This window comes from Crassostrea angulata, chromosome 6, assembly GCF_025612915.1.
Source record: "Crassostrea angulata isolate pt1a10 chromosome 6, ASM2561291v2, whole genome shotgun sequence".
Classification (NCBI taxonomy): Eukaryota; Metazoa; Mollusca; class Bivalvia; order Ostreida; family Ostreidae; genus Magallana; species Magallana angulata.
The window spans coordinates 37,661,235-37,671,089 of record NC_069116.1 but is presented as its reverse complement, the minus strand read 5'-3'; the positions used below and the strand labels follow the sequence as shown (position 1 = coordinate 37,671,089).

At 35.6% G+C, this 9,855-nt stretch overlaps 1 pseudogene; it reads left to right on the top strand.

The window, feature by feature from the left end:
• Positions 1-737: 737 nt before the first annotated feature.
• On the top strand, positions 738-3,264 carry LOC128187483 (uncharacterized; annotated as a pseudogene).
• Positions 3,265-9,855: the final 6,591 nt, after the last annotated feature.

The window sequence follows — 9,855 nt, the reverse complement described above, 5'->3', positions numbered from 1 at the left end:
GATAAAATTCCAATAAGTTAAAAAAAAGTTAAGTTTTTAACTTTGAACCCATGATTTTATAGGTACGGAGTTACCTTAAAAACAAGTGGGACAACTCTGTTGTGAGGTATATCTATGATAAAAAGGATCTAAATCGTAAAACCTATGACATTACCGCCTCATGAGCGGGGCCCTATATGCAAAATGGCGGAATTTTTAAAAAAAAAATTAAAAATTCTCTACCTCCACACATGTGAAAAAAAAATCTTCTTTCCGACCCCATTGTATATTTAAAAAAAAAATTAAATATATGATTATGGTTATGAATTTTATTTTATTTTTCAATAGGTAACCGTGCATTTGAATTTTTCAAATATATATTGGAGTCCATAAATCCTTCTACGTCTTTTTACTGGCCTCTGGATCAGAAGTGTAGGTCCTCGGGCGGGGCAAATATTGCGATATAGTAAAAATGAAAAAGTCTTAAGATATTCTTCTTTTCTTTTTCCATATATATATATATGCGAGAAGATTATACGACTACAATGATATCAGTATCGGTAATAACTTTATTAAGCATTAATTTTTAATTTTTGAAAATATACATTTGATTGAAGAATTTTAAATGTCAATCGTGTAATCGCCGATCTTTAAAATGGCGTTTGGCGCTGAAAGTGGATGTTATGAGAACAAGGAGGTATGTGTTGCAGGCAACCCTGGAAGGTAAACGGAAGATACCAGCAATGGCTTGTTGCAATATGCATGTGTTGCTGGCTACCCTGGAAGGTAAACAGAAGATGCCAACAATTGCTTGATGGCTTGTTGCAGTATTAATGTGTTGCTGGCAACCCTGGAAGGAAAACAGCAGATGTCAGCAATGGCTTGTTGCAATATTCTGCAGTCCAACTAGTTTGATGTTAGACTGGAAACGTTTGAAAAGCCATGACGTCGATTGTCTTAAAACTGCAATGATCAATAAAAAGGTAGCAGCAGAATATATGTTCCATCTTTAAGAACTGCTGTGTCTCTTTGACGTTTTTATGGGGTTTTGCATCGGAGTACATTGTCAACGATTAGAGGATTAGGGTGTAGTCCATCTTTGTTTACCACATGGCCCAAGTATAACACGGATGGGTTAATTAGGGCACTCATAAATGGCTTACGTTTCCGTCCTGCTTCTCTTTGACGTGTGAAGACTGAGTCATATTGCTTTAGACGAGACTGCGCGGTGTCAGAATATATAATCACATCATAGAGATAGATAAGGTCTCAAATTGTAATCCTTTTAGAATAAGCTTCTTGCATTTTTGAAATTAGACATTTGTCGGTCTCTTGCCCCCCCCCCCCCCCCCCCCCCATTTAATGAATTGATGTTTCCAAATATAAAAAAGCGCGGGGGTAACAGTCATAGGTGTCTCCAATAAGAGTTAGGACTCTAAAATGAAAATTAAAATAAATTTAAGGGCTACGAAATTAGGGGTTGTCAAGACCTGTGGGTCTAAAAAATTTTTGCGGCGATTCAAGTGATGAAGGTAATTTTTTCGAATATTTTCATAAGTCCCAAAGAGCGATTATGGTCTTCGAATGTGAGGTACAGCTGAATTTTTCTTTGGCAAAACATCTTTCCGTTATAGAAATTTTAGAATGCTAATGCATATGTGTGCATTCTATACATGAAATGAATAAAAATTTATTCAAACGAGGTATAAAAAAAACATCAATGATTTACTGATAAAGCCAACTGTGTAAGTACACGTAGTTTACTACGAGTTCATCAACCGTCTCTTCCGATGGAGATTAATTGACAATAAGTTTGACACTTTCCAGGAGACCTCCTAGAAAAGATTCCTCTTCGTAAGAAGATTTGTTTTCGTCCTCCAAGAACTCTTGCTGATAGGCTGCAGAACGAAAAAGAATCTTTCTTTAGGTAGCAATGCGAAAGCTCGCTAGGCGGCGCTGTAGATCGTAAATAAGAAAATGGCGCAATCCTAACCTCGGTTTACATCGTTTACATTACGGAGTTTTTTCCTATGAAAACGCCGCCAGAGGTGTGCTAGCTATTTTTAGTGAGAAATCCTTTCTGCATGACGTATTTGGCAAAAATTTTCCCGGGTTTTGTCAAGAAGGAAGTACAAATCTGCTCTGAATTTTTCATCTATGTTTTTATTTTACTAGTAAGGTAAATACGCACACGTAATGCACATCAAAATATTGCTTACATACCTAAGTGAACATATGAAAACAAGTTTGTCATAGAATGAAGCGTAATAGTTGGGAAAAGTTCTCGTGCAGCCACGGAAGTTCCAAGAACGATAACTCCGTCCTTGTAGTTGTACTACAACTTGTAGTTAACGCTGATAACAACAAAATGTGTGCCAATCAATGACTGCAAACAATTAAGAAGTCTTATAGAAGTGAAAACTTCAATAATTCAATGCAACTAAGCAATTATACTATATTTATACATGAATTTATCACAATTTTTTATTAGTGGACGAATATTCCCAACAGCTGTTTACAGATACAGAGAGTGAGACTGACTCACAGGTAGTTTAATAAAATGAAATATTTGTTCTATATTATAGGTATCTTTGTAGTTAATTATTCAGTATATACTCCAGTATAATTATTCTGATGTTATATTTACGTATACAAGTACTACACATATTAGCATGTAGTAAATGGTTTATGATTTATTGTCATGAATTAAAAATATACATATGTAATTATTCCATGTGTTGCATACATGTTTTAAGCAATTTGTTGGCTTTCTGCGGGGGTCACTTGATTTGGATGCCACTCAGGGTTCATCGGGATCCACACAAGATTTCACTTATAGTCAAGACACAAGCTCCCCTGAAAGTTCAATAACTGTGGAAAGCCCAAAGAAGCAAAGTGACCCAGCAGCAAAACCAAGGAAGAGACAAGTATGATATGTTGAAACAATTTTATCGTAAAAACATAAAAAATGACAATTATGTATTTTAAATGTAAGGTGAATTTCCTTGAAATATTTATGACTTGCAAATATTTTTTTGCAGATAAATCACTTCTTGGCTGTTGGAAATCCAACAAACCCCTGCTGAAAAGGAGTAAATCTACAAAAAAAAAGGGCAAGTCAACTCAAACAGTTTTTACAGGCTCCTTTGCTACAAATACAAGTTGCATTATTTTTTATGAAGACGCTTTAGTGGAAGTTGTGAATGTAAATGAAAAAAAACCCCACAAACACGTGTATTTGGAACTATTTTGGGTCTGAGTTCGAACATTTATTATAAATTTTAAAATATCCTATTGCAAAGATATAGGACTGGACCTCTCCTCTATATTTTTGGACACTAGTGTCCAATTTTGTAATAAAATAAACAAAGGTGCAGTAATAGAAATATTCAATTTTGGAAAATCCAAACAAATGGAATACATGAAAATTGTGCGCAAACTTGGAAAAATTGCTGGAATAGAAAATGTAAATGTCGAAGCATATCTATCCAAAATACACAGAGTGGTTGGTGCGGATAAAAAGAAAAGGGGTAATTTACGAGAACAGTATAGAAAAGAAGAATTTGAGATACATGGACAATATGAGGATGTCTGCACAAAGGTCTGCACAATCTAAAGATAGCGAAGAAAAGGCTGAGGTGAAATTAAGTTCCCTCACAGAGAAACTACAGAAAAGACGAACAAAGGTAATTGAATTGACAGAAAAAACAAGAAAACTAGAAAGGAAAGAGAAGCGAATGGAAGTCTACTGACTTCCATTCGCTTTCTCTTCTTCCTTTGCTTTTCTTCCTTTGCTTCCTTTGCTTTACTAAGAAAAGAAAGCAAAGGAAGATCAAAGTAAAAAAACTGTTACCAAAATTGAGAAGGAACTAGTTTCAAAAATTAAATTACTAGAGAAAGCAAAGATTAGAAACAAACAACATTTAAATTCACTGGTAGATTCCAACAGAAAAGTCCGATTCATTTCCAAGAAACTGGAAGCAACAGAATATACAGTTGGGAAACTACAAAGTACTGTTACTGTTACAATTAAAAGGGAAATATGATGTTGCAATAGCCAAAAAAAAAATCATTTAGAGGAAGAACTTAAGGAACTTTCAATATCAAATGACTATTTACAAGGACTTCTAAAGAATGAAGCAGACTTGTATCTTTTTGATCCTGAACTTGTTGAGTGTGCAATGAATTTGACTAACTTTAAAAGTTGCTTCTCGAAATGTTGGACCAGTCATCAAAGAGGTTGCAGGTTTATGTGGGAAAATACCTAATAAACTTCCTTCACGCTCAGCTGTAGATAACTCTAATGATAGAAAACTCGCAATATCCCAAAAGCACTTGGGAGCAGTGGCTGCCTCAAAATCAAATACTACTCTTTACACAGATGAAACTCGCAAGAATGGGCATACTTATCAAACATTTCTCATTACTGACATGGACAGAAATTCTTACCTACTAGGCCTAAGGGAAATGGTCAATAAGAGTGGCCAATGCACTTTAGACAGATTGAAAGAAATACTAGTACTGGGAGATATAGACTATTGTAAAATGCAGGAGGAGCAAGAAGAACAAGTGAGATCTACTGTTGGAATGAAGTTATTAACAAACATCTGCAACACGATGTCAGATAGAGCCGGCACGGAATTTTTTTTTAATAAATTGTTGCAGCAATACAAGAATGAAATTTTCCAAGAAATACAGCTAAATTTCAACAGTCTTACTGATTGTGTAGTCAAATTAATAATTTTTACTGTGGATTACATCTGCTTATAGGCATTGCTTATGTTTGTGAAGCTGCCATAAAAATTTGAAATAGAATATTTAAATGGAAAATTGATTGGGTCTGCAGAAAAGCCAGAATTGCAACGGTACCACAAGGCAGAAAGTGGCACTCTCCGTCTCTTGAGAAGAAGCAGCAAAGCGTTTGCGATGGGGGAGGATGAAAAAAAATTTGTTTTTCTTCCATGGAAAACATACTTAAATTGGAGTTGTACCCGGTTTTCCAACATGGTACAATACACAAATATTGACTGGGGTTGAGGGCAACATTGATTATATTAGCCCCCGAGGGACGAAATATTGTCCGACGCGAAGCGGAGGGCAATATTTTCGTCCCAAGGGGGCTAATATAATCAATGTTGCCCGAAAACACAGCCAACATTTGTTTTGTTATATGAAGAAACAAACCAAAATTTAAGAAAGTAATTAATTAACAAATCTCCGCAATTTTCTCAGCTCAACAAAAAATTCACGAATTCAATTTTGTGCAAAGTTCATTTCTAAAATATCCTCAGCATCAAACGGTCACTGGTGATATTCCGCCGACCGTAAGAATTAACATACAGATGTTCTACCTTATTTTACTTCACAGTTATTCGCAAATCCTTATATCCGTTATGATAGCACCCGTCGCATTGCGCGTCCGTTATTTACTTGCCTTGACTGACTGTCTATTATGACGTCACCTTGTTTTGGAGTCGCAAAGAGTTATTTACGTCCTCGTTTACGAATCATCAAATCAGAGACGATTATAAGAAATAGAGGGAATGTTCTCTAAATATTATTCCTAGCCGGTCAATATCAAAAAAATATTGACCCGTCAATATTTTTCGGACGAGCTAATATCCCAATTATTGACTATTCGTCTATATAGAGTCATATAGTGAGAATACACTACTGAATATAACAACATCAAATATGAAAATGATGAAGCTATATATGCCTATAACTTGTTAGATGATTACAGAAAAGGGGAACTTAAATTTGTCTTTTCATAGTGCAACAGGCACAACATGATTAACAGATTAAGATGTACATATTTCAAATTTACTTTTTAATTGAATGTTCATGAGGATTTTTATAGACTTTTTTAGATATACATGTATATGGCAAAGTCAAGTCCCTTTTTATGTGTAAGGATCTTCAGTTAAAAAGTTTCAGTGTTTTACATTTGTTTTATCATTGCATGTCCTCACAGGTACTGAGTGTTTATGGCATGTCTCCTCAGATGACAAGTTATTATTGCTAAAAATCTATAATTTACATCTCAAGAAAGAGAAAATTTACATAAAAAAGAGTGTCTCCTGTTTCCTCTTCTCTTTTTTATGGCTAATTTATTATTAAGTCTATAATAAGCTTTACTTATATGTTTTTTCATTTGATTTATAATTTCAATATATTATTTGTATGTCAATAATGAGATATCTAATTTTTAAAATTAGAATAAAATTTGGAAAAAAAATATTATTGAATGCATATTTAATGAAATTTGATCCTTGTATTAAAAGTTCATACTTATTTCAAGTGATAATTACTTTTTCACTTGTAGGTACCCTAATTTTTCCTTGATTGCAGATATCTATAGATACATTACCTATCCTTGATCACAGTTGAAAGCACTAACAAAAATAACTGCGAACAATAGCATTTGTGTTCTGATATGGTTAACAAAGTATAAAAATAATAAACAGGACGGTAGCTTCAGACTGGAAATCATCGGAGATGAATTTGGTCACGTTACAAAATAAGAAAGCATAGCGAAACAGGTCTCATCACATAAATGGTAAAAAAAAATTGCACAAATGTAACAATATATATAAGAACTATACAAAATAAACTTAATGCAAGTACAAGTAATAGAATAAATTAACGTTATGATACATTTATCACTATTTCTTTTATTTAATGTAAACAAAAGTTGTTCGTTTTATAACAAAAAATATCCTCATATAATAATAACATGTGATATAGTATGTAGAAGTAGTTCATATTCAATATTGAATATTGAATTGATTCTGCATAAACATGCACAGTATGACAAATCTAGCACTTCATTATAGAAATGCATGAATACATGACTGATGATGACACAAGATCAAGGTTAGAACACAATCATGAAATGTAATACATGTAGAATGAATTAATGGCATACATATGTAAAAACTGAAGAACTAGAGCATGAATCATCCAAAAATGGTCATCATATATTGAGCTAAGTTCTCGCTATTTAATATCCAAGGGATACACTAAAGTAGCAATATTTAACTAACACCAACCATAACTATCCCTAGAGTCCAGTTCTCAAAAATGAAAGGCTGCCTAGTTGTGCACTGTATACCTTTTTCTACTCAGGGTGGGCGAGATACTAACTGATACTTGAACACATCCTCCGATTTCTGGGTGGCTACTTCCTTTATCATCTGAAAATGGGGATCCATTTTCCATGTGACAGACAGGGAGTATTTGGTACCATCTGGCAGGCTTGCCTTTTTAATACGTTGTATCGCTTCGAATGTCAGGGGCATATGGTGTAGGGATCTCTGGCCGCTTCTTTTTGTTCTAGACTTTACCATCTGACGGATTCGGGCTGCTTTTGAGAGAATCATAGCATACGGAGATCCTGCGAAAAAGAGCCGATTGTTAGCTGCTAGAAAAAGCTTTGAGATCCAAATCTCCACTGACTGTTGAAAAGCCCTCAAGGCGTTGGGGGAAGATTACACTTTTCTTTATCAATCTATTTATACATACATATATTTACCATTGAATACACATGCATATTTATATGCACTTACTTCTTGACTTCTCATTATAATACTTTATCTTCATTTCCTCTCATTTCTTTCTTTTTGTGTCAAACTATCTAAAATAAAGATAGCTGCAGGTATGTAGCTCACGGTCTGAAAAAAAAAAAACAACGACCGTGGTCCATCCGAATTTTTGCAAACCGGGAGCTACAGACCTGCAGCTACAAGTAATATTTAGAGTACTCGTTCCCTGATGTAGGAAAGATACAGGGCGCGGCTCGGCTCGAGCTGTCGCTCTCGCCTCTTGCCCCGCCCAGTATCTCTCCTACAACAACTGGAAATTGGATAGCATGAACAAAAACTCGAACAATGGCTCTAGCAACAGCTTTCACAGCTCTTCCTGTTGATGACTTGGATACATTTAGACTGTATCCAACAAGTCGTAAGTGTGCACCTGTGGCAATGAACCTCAAAAATAGCAGCACTTGAATCAACGGGGGAATGGGTCTATTTCTCGCAGTGTCAGCCTGCAGAAGGTCCACGATTCCATCCAGAATGAAGAGGATACTTCCTTGTGAAATTGGGTTATTCAAGTCACGAAACACCCTGGGTCGTCTCAAAAGTACCAAGTTTTGTCTCTTTCGACGTCGTCGTCTGATCACTGCAGCCATTTTGTTTGCTTGAGAATATATTAAGTCTACTTTTTTGTAGACTCAAATATTTGAGAGTAAAACCGAATTTGAGAATTTTTATTTTGCTCAACTTTTTTTGGCGGCGGCTTAGTCTGAGAATTGAGGAGTTGAGAATATTCAGACTGAGAATATTATCAGACTTGGGATGTTTATGGCGGCGGACCCTGGACTCAGATCCTTAAGGGTATGGGCAGTGTTAGATTCTTTCCGATCATTTAGTACATCAACATCAATGAGTGCTGCGAATTTGTTTTTTTTTTAACGTTTGATATTTTAATTTTTCAAATTCATGAACGAACTGCGACTTCACTGACCACAATTACAAGAAGTTGGGGAATCAATACTTCTGAGCAACGAAATTCTTGGTGGGTCTTATTATTCCAACCTCATCCCAAAACAAAGGGTTTTCTGTCTTGGCAGGGGCAATATATTCACAATGAGGAGAAATTTTATCTTCAACAAGAGTATTGGGGCACCGTTGGCTTCCGAGATCCGAATTCGACCTTGCATGGGTAGATTCTGTTTCTGAGGTTGGAAAGGTATTAACAGGTTCTTGTTTCCACTGTTAAAATCTTTAGCCGAGTAAACCCTGTCGTCTAGGTCCATAGTTTGGGAGACCTTTGTTGGGGTTGCTGGGTCCGACTTAGTTTTGGTAAGAGCCGTTGTTCGAATGAAGTGCTAAGGGGTTTGCGCAGAATGATGGGTAGCAGACTGACCATTTCTTATGAGGGCTCTTATATCTCTAGAAAGGAATTGTAGGTCATCCGGCAAGCTTTGGTTGTCTTCTTACAATGAGAATATTGGGTCAGTTTCATGAATTTCATGGACTAGTTTGATTAACTGGACATCTGCTAGTCTGTAAGTTCTTAAGCGGATATCTGAGTTTAATTTATATTTTTGGGCGTAGCATTCCTTTAGCATTTTTGTGTCATGCATGGCATAAATAAATAAATTGGTCAAGGATCAGAGTGCTTGTAATGGTTGTGTTAGCTAGGAACTGGAGCTTGCGGAGTCGAGGGCCAAATTTAAAATGATAGAAGACTTGTATGCATGTTAATATGGGGTTGCCGAAGATGAAACACTTCCCAGCAGATCTCAAACCACCAACCATCAAGACAAGTTCTTGCTCTGGTAGCTCTGCACTTTGCATTATCGATTCAATTCTTGTGATGGCTAAATGTATGTACCTTCCATGTTATATGTGATATTCTACATGAACAGACAAATATGCCACAATTGTTGCAGCCGAGGTATACTGTGGTTTCATTAATATTCAAGGGCATTAATTTTCGTGGATAAAGTGAAAATCACAATTTCAAGGATACATAAATTCATTGCCAATGACCCTATCAATACAAAATGTTAATAAATATTGCACTTCAATGAACATCTAATTTCGTGGATCAACTAAACAACGAAATCCACGAAAATTGGTATTCAACGAATATTGATGAAACCACAGTACCCATCAACTATTACCACCTAGGTTTCCTCTTTATGTTATGCAACCTATTTATACATCATCTTAGTAGTCGTACAGACAGTGTAACCGTCTTAGATTCTACACCACTATCAACTCGTCTCGTCTAGTCTAACAGCTTGTCGCGATTGCATAGTGGTTATACTCTTTGAGTCAGGTAGAAACAAAAAAAACGTCTGTACAC